This window comes from Trichechus manatus, unplaced genomic scaffold (assembly GCF_000243295.1).
Source record: "Trichechus manatus latirostris isolate Lorelei unplaced genomic scaffold, TriManLat1.0 scaffold00061, whole genome shotgun sequence".
NCBI lineage: Eukaryota > Metazoa > Chordata > Mammalia > Sirenia > Trichechidae > Trichechus > Trichechus manatus.
In genome coordinates this window covers 5,561,621-5,576,313 of record NW_004443997.1, presented here as the reverse complement: position 1 = coordinate 5,576,313, position 14,693 = coordinate 5,561,621, and the positions used below count along the sequence as shown (strand labels likewise).

At 47.9% G+C, this 14,693-nt stretch overlaps 1 protein-coding gene across 1 annotated transcript in view; it reads right to left on the bottom strand.

Moving 5' to 3' along the window:
• POP5 (POP5 homolog, ribonuclease P/MRP subunit) overlaps positions 1–14,693 on the bottom strand; it is a 33,841-nt gene that overhangs the window by 6,386 nt on the left and 12,762 nt on the right. The gene's annotated exons all lie outside the window — the stretch shown is intronic.

Here is a 14,693-nt window from a genome sequence, read left to right as displayed (position 1 = left end):
CGGACACTGCCTCTCACGCCTCCCTCACCCTTGCTGCCTTGTGGGCCTCTCCCTGCCTGCTGTGAGGATCTGCTCATCCAAAAATTAATTGAGATTACAAGGGCACTACTGTTTGACCCAGCAATTTCTCTGCCAGGAATTTACCCCACAGAGAGTCTTGCACTTGTGCCAAATGCCAGGTGAACGAGGAAGTATCTTGCAGCATTGTTTGTAATAGCAAAGGCTACCTCAGTGTCAGAAAGGAGCCCCTGAAGGTATGTGTATATTTATTGGACAACTATGTGCCAGACAATGTTCAATGGACTCATTTAATTCTCATAGCTACCCTGCAAAGTGAGGGCCATGGTGGTTCAGCAGCAGAATTCTCGCCTTCCATGTGGAAGACCTGGTTTTAAGTCCTGGCCAGTGCCCCTCAAGTGTAGCTGCCATCGATCTGTCACTGGAGGCCTGCGTGTTGCTATGATGCTGAATAGGTTTCAGTGGAGCATCCAGGCTAAGACGGACTATGAAGAAAGGCCTGGTAATCTACTTCCAGAAATTAGTCAAAGAAAACCCTATGGATCACAATGGTTCAATCCCATTGTGTGTGGTGCTGCCATGCGTTGGGGGCTGACTCGACTGTAGGTAACAATAACCCTACAGAGTAGGTATCTAATTTTATTAGGAGTCCCTTGGGGGTGCAAACAGTTAACACATTCAGCTGCTAACCGAAAGACTGGAGGTTCAAATCCATCAAGAGGTACCTCAGAAGAAAGACTTGGTGATCTACTTCCAAAAAATCAGCCATTGAAAACTCTACAGAGCACAGTTTTACTCTGATAGATATGGGGTCACCACGAGTCAGAACTGACTCCACGGCAACTGGTTTTTAATTTTATTAATCCCAGTTTAACAGATGAGGAAACAGTTTTAGAGAAAACAAGTAACTTGCCCAAGCTTCACACAGCTGGTAAGCGACATGGCCAGGATTTGCCCCAGGCAGTCCACGTTCTTTGCTGCTATCCTGTACAGCTTCTCTGGCTTTATGTACGTGGAAAATTCCCGAAAGATGACACAAGAAGCTGCTGATGGTGGTTACCTCCAGAGAGAGGACCGGACTTGTGGGGTAGGGGAGCGACTCACTTTTTACTGTGTCCTCTTTTGTATGTTTTATTATTATTTTTTTTTTATCAAGTCCATATGTTTCATGATTTAAAGACATTATGAGCACGGTATTTGGGCCCCAGCCCCCAAAGTATGTTATTACTAATCTTTACCTCAACCTTGGAAGTGGGTACTAGCATTAACCCCATCTTGCAGGTAAGGAAGCTGAGCCCACCGAGGAGTTCAGGCCAGACCACACAGCTGGGAATGGCAAAGGGGGGGCGACTCCAAAGCCAGTGCTCATTCTCGTAATGCAGATTAGCCTCCTGGGCTTGGAAGTTTCAGAGAGAAGAAAAGTGGTTAAAAGGATGGACTCTGGAGTCATCTTGCCTGGGTTCAAGTCCCGACTCAGCCACTCACCAACTGGGTGACCTTGGGCAAGTCACTTCCCCTCTGTGAACCTCATTTTCCTCTCTGAGGATTAAATGACTTAACTCCGTGTCAAGTGCTTAGAACAGGGCCTACCGGGTGAGTGCTCAAGAAATGCTAAAATCAATGGAATGTGTAGCTAATTACCTCCATGAGCAACTGGCTCCTTTGCCATGAGACCAGACTGGATGGTGCCCAGCTACCTTTACTGAACATTTTGATAAAGGATTCTATAGAAGAAGAATCCTGATCAAAAGGGGGAAAATGCAGAACAGAATTTGAAATAGTCATGGACTCCAGACTTCCTGGAGCCATGAATGTTGGATGAACCCCTGAAACTGTTGCCCTGAGATAAACCAAAAATATCTCCTGAAGTCTTCTTAAAACCAAATAACAGTTTAGCTTAAATAGTAAAAAAAAAAAAAAAAAAAAAGTCTGCCTTGAGTATTATGCTCTTTTAAGAACTATCTATATGGGATCAAATTGACAACAGCAACTGGAAAGATTACACAGGAACCTTAGGAGGCAGTGTGTTTATGTTAATGGGGGAGGAAAAACTCAGAAAAGGAGGGTGAGAATGGTTACACAACTTGAAAAATGTAATCAGTGTCACTGAGTTGTACATGTAGAAACTGTTGAATTGGTGTACATTCAGCTGTGTGTATTCTCAACTATAAAAAAAAATGTTAAAGCCAGTTGAGGTTCAGTTGATTCTGACTCATGGTGACCCCATGTGTGTCAGAGTAGCACTGTGCTCCACAGAGTTTTCAATGGCTGATTTTTTGGAAGTAGACTGCCAGCCAGGCCTTTCTTCTGAGGCACCTATGGGAGGACTTGAACCTCCAACCTATCTGTTAGCAGCTGAGCACATTAACCATTTGCACCACCCAGGGACTCCCAAGAAATGTTAAGTATTTCTAACATAATTGTCATGAACTTTGTCTTCCCCATTTCCGAGCTCAGAAGTGGTTCCTTCTCCCAGATGCTGAGTCCAGCTGTGGCTGCTCCAGCCCTCTCCTTAAAGGGCAGGGCCCAGCCGCCCAGTGCACCAGCCTCTAGCAAAGTCCCTTGGAATCAATTCTCCTGGGTTACCCCAACATGGTGGCTGGGATCAGACCCGAACAGATCCCCAGACCTGGAAGAAGAGGCCGAGTCATAGGGCTGGTGTGGCCCAGGTCCAGGGTGAGGCTGTGGTGGACAGCCTCCCAGTTCGGGATGTTCCCAGCGCCTTCCCACCGCTCACGCTTGGAGAGAGAAGGGCCTCAAAATAGCTGTTGCTTCCCCAGCACGGCGCTAGGCCAAGACAGGAATAGACATCTGGGGGTGGCCGCCTCAGCCTTCCTCAAGGGCCTGGAGGGGTGCCGGGAATAGGCAGAGGCCAGACCCCCCATTGCAGGGGGAAATTGGAGCTGGCAGTGTGGGATGACTTATCTGTGACAGTCCAGCCCATGGCAAGTGTTGCCCCAGCTGCAGCTGGCTGGTCAGCAGAGCCAGCCAGACACTGGCCAGGGCCTGGATTTTATACTAGGAAGTGTCATTCAAGACTGGCTCCTACAATCTTCTCTTGGTAGCTGGGGACACTGAGGCGCAGAAAGAAGTTCACGTGCCCAAGGTCACTGGGGTGGCTAGAAACCAAGCTGACAGGAAAGGCAGGCCTTGGGGTTTTGAGAAGCTCTTGGTTGCTAACTGAAAGGTTAGTGATTCAAACCCACTCAGCTGCTCTGTGGGAGAAAGACCTGTCAATCTGCTTCTGTAAAGATAACAACCAAGAAAATCCTACGGGGCAGTTCTGCTCTGTCAGATGGGGTTGCTATGAGTTGAAATTGACTCAATGGCACCTAACAACAACAAAGAGTGGCAATTAAAGGGTTAAAGGATTCAGACTGCCAGATTCAAATCCAGCCTCCACTGCTTATGACCTACATGCCCCTGGGCCTCAATTTCATTACCTGTAAAATGGGCACAATGGAAGTATCATCTCCTTTCGGGACAGTGAAGATTGAATGAGTTAATCCTGTGTGCTATTATGATTATTATTTTCTCACCAGATTCCCCTTTTGTTCATTCCTAAGACATTAGATGAACACCTACCATGTGCTAGGTATAGGGTGGGGCATAGATCAGTGTAGCTTACAGTGTGACAAGAAGAGACCTAGCTAACATTCTGGGGAGCCTGCCCCATGCCAGTGTCTGTACTAAGTGCTTTTATGCACATTACTCACTTATTCCTCATGACAACCTTGTGAGGGGCCATCATCAGCCCTATTTTACAGATGAGGGGAGTGAGGTTCAGAGAGGTGAAGTCACTCTTCCAGGGTCACACAGCCAGGAGGGAGCAGAGCCAGGATTTGAAGCCCACTCTGCCTGCTTACATATCCCATGCAGGTTAACTACTGTGGGGCACTACCACTTTACTGGGAGATGGACGAGTGGCATGTGTTGGGAGCATGGAAGTGGGCTGCATTCCCCCAGCCTTCCAGCCTTAACAGAAATCACCCAGGCCCCAGCAGCCCCTCCCCTGGCCTGTGCTCCAGGCCTCTCCAAGTGGCCAGGGCCTCTGCGGGGGGACAGAGACACGAGGAAGTCCACAGCTCAGTCTCACTCCCACGCCAGACTCATGTGAGATGGGAGGTGGTCCCTAGCCTGCACTACAGAATCCTCACTTCCTTCCCCTCCTGAGGACCATGGCCTGGGTTTCCCTGAGTCCCTTCTGTGTGCCAGGCTTGCGTGAGGTCCTAAGAACACAGAGAAGACTTTGTCCCTGCCCTTAAATTGTTCATGGTGTGAGAGACAGGTTGCTAAAAGGCAAGAGTAATACAAGGACAGCTGCTGTGATGGGGGTAAGAACACCGGCAAATGCATGCCCAGAAAAGGTACCTAACTCAGCCCGGGAGATTAGGGAAAGCTTCTTGGAGGTGGTAATGTCTGAGCTGAGGCCTACAGGTGAGAAAGAGTTAGCCAGGAGAAGAGAGGTGGTAGGCAAGAGTATTCTAGGTAGAGGGAACAGCTTGTGCAAAGGAAGAGAAGTGCTGAGTCCCAGGAACTGAGTAGTAGGGGTTAGAGGTGTGAGTAGGGGCATTGAGGTTACAGAGATGGGCAGGGGCAGGTCATTAAGGCCTTATTGTCCATGCTAAGGGGCTTGGATACTATCCGGAGGGCTGAGAGAATGAGATGGGGGGCTAGAAGTTTCCCTCTGGCTTCAGGGGGAAGATGGACATTAGAAGCCTGGCCTGGAGGTGAGGAGATGTAAGGAGGCTGCTGCCTGTAGGGAGATGAGATGGACTAAGGTGGTAGAAGTGGGGTTAGAGAGAGATGGGTAGCTTTGTGAAGTTTTTAGAGGTAGAATTAGCTATCTATTGCTGTGTCATTAAAAAAACCCAAGCTAGTTGCCATCAAGTTGATTCCAGTTCATGGCAACACCATTGCAGCACAATGGATTGCTTTTATATGGCCTTTCTTGCCACAGTCTTGTAATTCCCACAAAATGATTGGGTGGGAATATGCAAATAAGGTGCTTGTGGTCCACCAAGGGGATTGGACAGCTTGCTGATAATACAAATAAGTTGCATGGCACCTTGTGGGGGGTGGCACTATGCAAATAAGGTATATGGAATCCTAATGAGGGGATTGGTCAGTTTTGCCATCCCACTAGGCTTAAAATGAGGCATCCCAGAGGCAGAAAGGAGGACTCTCACTATCAGCAAGAAAGAAGAGCTAGGAGTGGAGGGTATCCTTTGGACTTGGGATCCCTGTACTGAGAACCTCCTAGGCCCAGGAGATAGAGAGACAGCTGTAACACTGGAAAAGGTGCAAGATGGCAAGAAGCGGTGGCAGAGAAATGGTGGCATCAGAACCAGGAGACTGGCATGAGACAACACGTTGGGCTTCCTGGCCAACAGAACAAGATGGTTACAGCGGGCATGCCAACCCACAGGGCGAGAGAGCTGAGCGCCTTCGGGCAGGAGGCTTGCTGGTGGAGTGGGGTGTCCCTGGTCACTTATTGGTAGAGCTAAAGAGTTTTGTAACACTTGCCTGATCAGGACAGAGGACAGGCCGAGGTGTTGAGGGCCAGAGAGAGGCCTACCTGTGGGCACTGCTAAGATGAGGTTGTCCTGATCGAAGAACTGTATCCTGAGTCCTTCCTGATCCTGAATTGTAACCTGTTACTTCCCTAATAAATCCCATAATCGTGGGTATGGTCTGTGAGTTCTGTGTGGCCACTGCAATGAACTATCGAACCCAGCAGAGAAGTAAAGAGTGTTGTGGGAAGTGTGGCTGGTGTCAGAATTGTTAAGAAGGTTGGAGAGAGAAGATATGTCTGACCTCCACCTCATAGGAATCAGCCTTGGGCTGCTGATGCTGATAATGATTCTCTCTCTCCTTCGTGAAGTTAGAGGAGGTCAGGCCTCTCTACCATGCCATTTTTACACCCCTGTGTTACAGAGTAGAACTGAGCTCCATAGGGTTTTGTTGGCTATAATCTTTACAGAAGGTTAGTAGTCGAGCACAAACCATTTGTGCCACCCAGGAACCTGTCACTGCTGTGTAACAAATCACCTCAAAACCTTGTGGATTAAAACAACAATTTATTATTTCTCTTGATTCTGGTAAGGGTAGCAGGGGAGCTCTGCTTCATGTGGTGTTGGCTGGGGATACTGCGATGGCTGGAAGGTTCAAAGTGGCCTCGCCCATATGCTGGCAGTTGGGGCTGGCTGCCGGCTGGGAGCTCAGGGGGGGCTGTTGGTTGCGAGGCCTCACTTCACTCCATGTGGCCTCTCTATGGGGCTTGGGCTTCTCGCAGCATGGCAGCTGGCTTCCAAGAAGCAGAAGTTGCTAGGTTTCTTAAGGCCTGGGCTCAGAAAACCCAGAACATCACTTCTGCTGCATTTGATTGGTCAAAGCCAGTCACTAGGCCAGCCTGATTTAAGGGGATGGGAAATAAGATCTACCTCTTAACTGGAGGTTAGCATGCCTTTCCAGGGAGGGGAGGAATTGTTGGCAGCCATCTTTGGAGACAGTCCATCACAGCAGGTCTTAGTGATGGGTTGGCTATGAGGTGTGGGGAGGGAGGGAAGAAGAGAAGGCAGGCAGGGTGACATCCACATTTCTAGACTGAGCCACTGGGCAAATGGGGAAGCTTGGGGAAGGAGCAGAATAAGGAAGAGGGAAGAACTACTCAGTCCCTGACATGCTGAGTTTGAGCTCCTTGTGTAGACATCCAGTCACTGAGAGCATTGGGAATCAAATAAATGATAAATGAAAAATGGAGGTGGAGGTCACTAGGCTTCATTCATTCTACAAATATTTATGGAACACCTAATAATAATACTGCAGTTCCCTGGGTGGCACAGTTCATTAAGCCCTCAACTACTAACCAGAAGGTTGGTGGTTTGAACCCACCCAACGGTGCTGTGGAAGAAAGGCCTAGAAGTTTGCTTCCATAAAGACTACAGCCAAGAAAACCCTATGGAGCAGTTCTACTCCCTAACAGATGGGGTCGCCGTGAGTCAGAATTGACTTGATGGCAATGGGTTAAATACTAATACTAGCTAACATTTACGTGGTGCTAACCATGTGCTGGAAACCCTGGTGGTGTAGTGGTTAAGAGCAAAGGCTGCTAACAAAAAGGTCAGCAGTTTGAATCCACCAGGCGCTCCTTAGAAACTCTGCGGAGCAGTTCTACTCTATCCTGTAGGGTCGCTATGAGTTGGAATGGACTTGACGGGCAACGGGTTTGGTTTAACCATGTGCCAGGCACTTTGCACTTGCTAAAAAACTGAAGTATAATGTACATACAGTAAAATGCACAAGTCTAAAGTGTACAGTTCATTATTTTTGTATACCACCTCTTAAGTAAAGATAGAGAATATTTCCAGCCCCCAAAAAGCTCCCATCCTAGCCTAAAGGTTGGCAGTTATATTTAACTCTCACAGTGACCCTATGAGGTAGATATTAGGTATTATCTCCATTTTTCAGATGAAGAAATGGAGGCTTAAAGAGGAGAAGCCACTTGCCCAAGGCTGCACAATGATAGAATCTGAATTCGAACTCAGGTCTATTTGACTAGGAGTTTGGACCCCTTTTCATCCCTCTGAGATGTCTCCTTGAGGCCAGACTCTAGATTTTCAGACAGTCTGACACCAGACTGGAGAATCTCATACCTTCACCCCCAACCTCAGTGCAGCCCGCATTGTCTGCTGTGCAAATTAGATCAACACTCAGCTGGGACTAGACTCAGGCCTGGGGGTCCCTGAGGGCAGGAACTAGGTGGTCCAGTCTCAGGGAGTTGAGGATGATGTTTTTGTGTCGTTGAATTGATTCTGACTCATGGTGACCCCACGTGTTACAGAGTAGAACTGCTCCATAGGGTTTTCTTGGCTGTAATCTTAATGGAAGCCTATCACCAGGCCCTTTCTTCTACTGCACTGCTGGGTGGGTTTGAACTGCCAACCTTTAGGTTAGCAGCCGAGCCCAGGATAGGAGGGGCTCATTTCTGGCTCCCTGGTACAGGGCCAGTACATTGCAGATTTAGGATGAGGAGTGGAGAATGAGACAAGCTCCTCTGTGCCCTCATCAGGCCCAGAGGTGGCTGCGGTGGGGCAGGGAGGTGTTGTCAGCAGAGGATGAACAGCAGGCAGGAGGGCAGGCAGGCAGCCCAGCTGGTGCGGTTGCCCAGCAATAGGCCCCGGGGGGAAGCTCAGCTTTGCCTCGGCCTAATTGGCTTGATGTGGGGAGAGGAGCGGACACCACGCCTGTCAGAACTGCTTTAGACTGTTCGTCCTCACCATCCCCAGACCAGTGGGGAGGATCCTGAGAGCGCCCCCTGAGCCTTGGGAGGACATGTCTCCTCCCCACCCCCAAGTGTCTGGTGTCTGCCCAGCACACCCTCGAACCTCCTCTCCTGTCCCTCTGCTCCAGCTAAAACTGGCCTCCTTGCTCTTCTTCCAACCTGCCAAGAGTCTACCCGCCTCAGGGCCTTTGCACTCAATGTTGCCTCCATCTGGAAACTTCTGCCTCTTAGTCTTCCCATGGCCGGCTCTTCTCATCATCCTTCTTGGCTCAAATGTCACCTCTTCAGAGTTCCTTCCCTGAGCTAATCGCCCTGTTTAAGATTCTCGCCCCCCTCTCCCCCTGACCCCCATCAGCCCCCCAGCCAGCATAATGGAACCCAATGGTTTGAGTTTTAGTCCCAGCTCTGCCACTTACTAGCTGTGTGGAATTGGGCAATTTACTTAACCTTTCTGTGCCACAGTTTCATCAGCTGTAAAATGGGGTGATGATAATAGCACCTACATCATAGGGGTGTAGTGAGATTAAACTATTTAATATCTGTCAAGCACTTGGTACGATGCCTTGGCCCATAGAAGATGCTTTATAAATATTTGCTATTATTCACATAGCCCTTATCCCATTCTGAAATTATCCTGGTTATTGATATGTTTACCTGTTTTTTCCATTTCCTGCAATTAGAATGTGAGCTCCATGAAGATGGTGGCCTTGCCTATTTGTTCACTGATGTATCCCCGGTATCTAGGACGGTGCCTGGCATACAGTAATAAACATTGGTTGAGTGTGCGAATGAATGAACCGGACTACTAGATTTATTCTGATTGCAGCTCTTCAAACCTGCCGTGCTCACTCTCATTTTCCGGCCCTTGCTTTTGCTGGTCCCTCTGCCTGGAATCTTTCCCCAGAGGAAGGAAGGGGAACCATGAAGGGAAGACCACCTTGACTCTGCCCAGGTCCCTCTCTAATCCCCCTACTCACTGTCACCTGCACCAGGCACCCACAAGAGAACCAGCAAACAACCAGACTTGCCAGGACTAGAATCACCTGTTACCGTCCATCCTTTGGTCTGCACCTGGGGAAACTGAGGCCCAGAGAGGGGAAAGGACTTGGCCAAGGTCCCATAGGTAGTCGAGGGCCCCTGCTAGGCCCCGTGTCTCTGACCTGGAGGCTGTTTCCGGTATCTGCATTGGGTCTGCCTTCCTATGTGGGGCTGTGAGAGAGGTGGGGGGTGGGAGGCTGGGTCCTGCCTGTGGGCCTCCTCCCTGCCCTACTGAGGAGGGTCAGGGTAGCCCGCCCTAGTGAACGGACGTGCTCCTGACCAATCTGAGTCAGAATCCTGACCCTCCCATTTATTAACCATGTGGTGTTGGGCTCCCTGAGCCTCAGTTTATGCCCCTGAAAGATAAAGAGACTGAAACCTACCCTTCAGGGTTGCAGGGGAAATTAGTAATAACAACAGTTCTCATGCATTGAGCACTTACTCTCAACCACCCTAAGGGTAGGTATGAATTTTATTCCCATTTTCCAGATAAGGAAACAGGCTCAGAGTAGGGAAGTGACTTGTCCAAGGTCATGCAATCAGCCAGAAATAGAGCAAGGATTCAAATTCAGGCGGGCTGACTTCAGAGCCCACATTCTTAGCCATCTCCTACAGCACTGGGCATACAGTAGGTACTCAATAGATGGTAGCTACTGGTACCTGTTGGACAGAGGCCCTAGAAAACCTCACTTTCACTTTGGCACAGTTTTCTAGGACAACAGCCCCTCGAGGCAAACCACATCTTGCGTTTTATTTTCTTTTCATCTATTTCTTTCCCCCCAGTCCCCACTTGGAACTATAAGGCCTCTTAGCAGCCTCTCTGATGGATTTTCAGATTATCCCCACCTTGATTAGTTCCAGTTTCTCCTGGCAGAAGCAGGAGTTATTTTGGGGTCTTGATGGCTCCCTCTGGCTGCTATGACCCACATCCCCCAGCTGCAAACACCTCTTCCTCCAACCACATGGTTCATTGGAAGCATCCCAGCTCACTCTGCCCCCTGCAGCTCTCCCCTCGACTCCAGCCCTAACACCTGCTTCTCTGCTCCCCTCCTTCCCTGCCCCACAGCCGCCTCTCTTTCCTCTTTTTTTTAGGGGTTGGGGGATGTCAACAGTTCCCTAGCCCTTGGCCTCAGTTTTGCCTCAGATCAGTGACCCTCCTCCCTCCAATTTCAGGATTTTTCCAGACTTGAGGAAAATCTCACCATTTGGACGCAAATATTTTTGGCTGGTGTTCCCACTCCCTGTTCCGGTTGGAACCCAGTCCCCAGTGCCACCCAGCCTGGGGTGGGAGTGGTTAAAAAATTCCCAAGGGGACTCAGGACACCTCCCCTCCACCCCGCTGCCACCGTATTATGTCACAGTGCATGGGGATGACGTCACAGGGACAGGGCGTGGGTTCCGCCCTAGCTGTCTGTTCTCTCTCTGCTCCTGGCTCTCTCTCTTCTGGCTCTGTGCTCTGTGGAGGCCGCCTGCAGGCCTTGCTTGCTTTTTCAAAAATAACCGAGTCTCTCACTGAGGTTGGGGGCTGTTTCCTTGGTGCCGCGGGCTGTGTATTAATCCTTCCAACATGAGACTACCTGAAAGGTAGATGCTGGGCTGGGATAGGGACCTGGCCATTAGTTGTCTGGCTGAAGTAGTTAAAATGCTGACGTGTTGTTCCGGCATCTATTACTTTCAAGGAAGCATGGCAGGTGGGTGCTCCGTGGGGCCCACTGAGTCTTTCGCTCATTCATTCAGGCATCCAACAAATGTCTATTATTGCCCAATCCCTACAGATCACACTTCTGGGTGGCCTCTGTTGGTTTTTGAATTATTCACTTTTCCTCTTTGAGCTTCTACTTCCTTCTCTAAAGTTGTTGTTACTTGCCCTCGAGTCTCCTCTGAATCATGGCGACCCCAGGTACAACAGAATGAAATGTTGTCCAATCCTGTGCCATCTTCACGATTGTTGGCATGTTTGAGTCCATTGTTGCAGTCCCTGTATATTTTGAACGCCTTCCAACCTAACTTAGGGGGCTCACCTTCCAGCAGTACATCAGACGATGTTCTGTTGTGATCCATAGAGTTTTCATTGGCTAATTTTCAGAAGTAGATTGCCAGGCCTTTCTTCCTAGTCTATCTTAGTCTGGAAGCTCCACTGAAGCCTGTCCACCATGAGTGACCCTGCTTGTAACCAATATACTCGTGGCATAGCTTCCAGCATCACAGGAACATGCAAGCCACCACAGTGGGATAAACTGACACGTGAGTGGTGGGTCTCTAAAGCAGGGGTTCTTAAATTAAGGTGGCCAGTTAGGGTCCCAGCAGGAAATAGATGTTACACTCAAAATTGGGTAATTTGGGGAAGACTGAGTGAAGGGACTATTTAGGCGTGAGCAGTGGGTAGGGAAATCATAAGGGATAGTGCAGTGCCAGGGCTAGTTACAGTGGGAGTGATGTTACCACCCTAGGCCTGATGGGATGAGGGAAAGGGGCTGGTTACTGCTACCCAGAAGAAGTTCTGTGGAGAGGGCCACTGCAGGGAAGGAGCAGGGGGAATAAATATACTGATTTCACTCTTCTTTCTTCCTTCCATCTCCTGCTCAGCACTCTCTGTTGGCTAACCCTGATTAGAAGCCAGAGGACAGGGGAGACTTGCATCTGAACAGGTCAGTCTTGTTGGACACAGAGCAGGGTGGAAAAGGGTAGAGAGTGGTTGTCTCAGTTATCTAGTGCTGCTATATCAGAAATACCACAAGTGGGTGGCTTTAACAAACTAAAATTTGTTTTCTCACAGTTCAGGGGGGCTAGAAGGTCGAATTCAGGGCACTGGCTCTAGGGGAAGGCTTTCTCTTTCTGTTGGCTCTGGAGGAAGGTCCTTGTCTCTTTTCATCTTCTGTTCCTTGGTTCCTTGGTGATCTTCATGTGGCCTGGCATCTGTCTTCTCTCATCTCTGCTTGCTTAATCTGCTCTTTTTATAGCTCAAAAGAGGTTGACTCAGGACACACCCTACACTATTACTGCCTCATTCACATAACAAAGAAAATCCGTTCCCAAATGGGATTATAACCACAGGTATACCAAAACTGGTTCCTGTCCAGTCGACTCACAGACACCCTGTAGGAAAGAGAAGAACTGCCCCATAGGGTTTCCAAGGCTCTGATGGTGCAGTGGTTATGCGCTTGGTGGAAAGGCCGGAGGTTCGAACCCATCAGCCACTCCGTGGGAGAAAGATGTGGCAGTCTGCTTCCATAAAGGTATTCAGCCTTGGAAACTCTATGGGGGGGTTCTATTCTGTCCTATAGGGTGGCTGTGAGTTGGAACCGACTGGCTGGCAATGGGTTTTAATCGTTACTGAAGCCCATCAGGGCTCCTCAACCACAAGTATAGGGGTTACGATTTATAATACATATTTTTGGGGAATACAATTCAATCCATAACAGTGGTTCTAGACAGGCAAATGGAGGGCATTCAACTTATTAGCTGGTAGTAGTAACAGCTGTCACCCTAAGTCATATGATAAATGCTCAGTAAAATGTTTGCTACGAGTCAGAACTGACTCGATGGCAATGGTATTTTTTTTTTTCCAGTAGTAGCAGAAGTGCTTGTATTAGTTTGTTACTGTTGTGTAACAAATTACCCCAAAATCTAGTAGCTGAAAACAATAAACATTTATTATCTCACACAGTTTCTTGGGTCAGGAATCCGAAGCAGTTTAGCTGAGCGGTTCTGGCTCGGAGTGTCTCGTGAAGGTGCAGTCAAATTGTCGCCCAGGGCTGCAGCAACTGAAGGCTTGAGTAGGGCTGAGGATCCAACTGGCTCATTCACGTCACTGGCTAGTTGGTGCTAGCGGTTGGCAGGAGGGCTCAGTTCCTTGTCATCTAGACCTCTCTGGAGGGCTGCTTGAGTTTCCTGAAGACATGGTGGCTGACTTTCCTCAGAAAGCATGAGCCAAGAGAGAGCAAGGCAGAAACCTCAATGTCTCTTATGACTTAGTCTCAAAAACCACAGACCCTAATTTCCACAATGCCCTGTTGGTCACAGGTGAGCCCTGTTCAATGTGGTCAGGGACTACCTGAGGGCGTGAATACCAGGAGCTAGGAGTCAGGTTGGAGGTTGGCTACCACAGTCCCAATAAATTAGCTCCTTTAATCCTTTCACTAACTCTATAAGGTCATCTCAAAAACAAACAAACAAAACAAAACCCCATGGAATTTATTATTATTTTAATTATTATTGCTCTCACTTTACAGATGAGGAAACAGAGACACAAAAAGTGGAATAACTTGCCCAAGGTTACACAGCTAGGAAGTGGCAGAGCCAGGATTTGAACCCAGGTGAAGTCTTTTATTTTTATCAATTGTATTGAGGTATAATATACATATAATAAAAAACCCTCCAATGGAAATGTAGACCGTTTCCATCTCCCCAGACTTTCTCTCATGCCCCTTTGTAGTCAATCCTGTGGCCCTACTCCAGGCAATCACTGAGCTGCTTTCTATCACTATAGCCTAGTTTCATCTGCTCTAGAATTTGATATAAATGAAATCATACAGTATGTTCTCTTTTGTTGACTGGTTTCTTTTGGTCAACAAAATTTTTGTGAGATTCATTCACATTATTGCATGTATCAGTAATTCTTTTTATTTCTGAGTAGTATTCTACTGTATAGGAAGAGCACAAGTTGTGTATATAATTAATTCTCTTGTTGATGGACATTTGGGTTGTTGACAGTTTCGGGCTATTATAAATAAAGGTGTTATGAACTTCATGTATAAGTCTTGGTGTGGACATACATTTTTATTTCTCTCCGGTACTTAGGAGTGGAATTGCTAAGTCGTATGGTAAGTGTGGAGCCCTGGTGGCACAGTGGTTAAGAGCTCGGCTGTTAACCCAAAGATCGGCAGTTCGAATCCACCAGCCATTCCTTGGAAACCCTATGGGGCAGTTAGTTCTACTGTGTCCTATAGGGTTGCTATGAGTAGGAATCGACTAAACGGCAACTGGTTTGGTTATTTGGCTTGGTATGGTAAGTGTAGGTTTAAGTTAATAAGAAAATGCTTAACTTTCCCAACATGATTGTACCATTTTACACTTCCACTTGCAATGTATGAGAGTTTGAGTTGCCCCATGTCTTCACCAACACTTTGTATCATCGGTCTTGTTAATTTTAGCCATTCTAGTCTGTGTGTAATGGTAACCTGTTGTCGTTTCAGTTCATACTTTCCTGATGACTGAAGATGTTGAGCATCTTTCAATATACTTATTAGCCATTTATATATCTTATTTTGTGAAGTATTTGTTCAATTATTTTGACCATTTTCTAAAAAATTTTTTGTACTTTATTTTTTTTTAAATTTTATTTATTTATTTT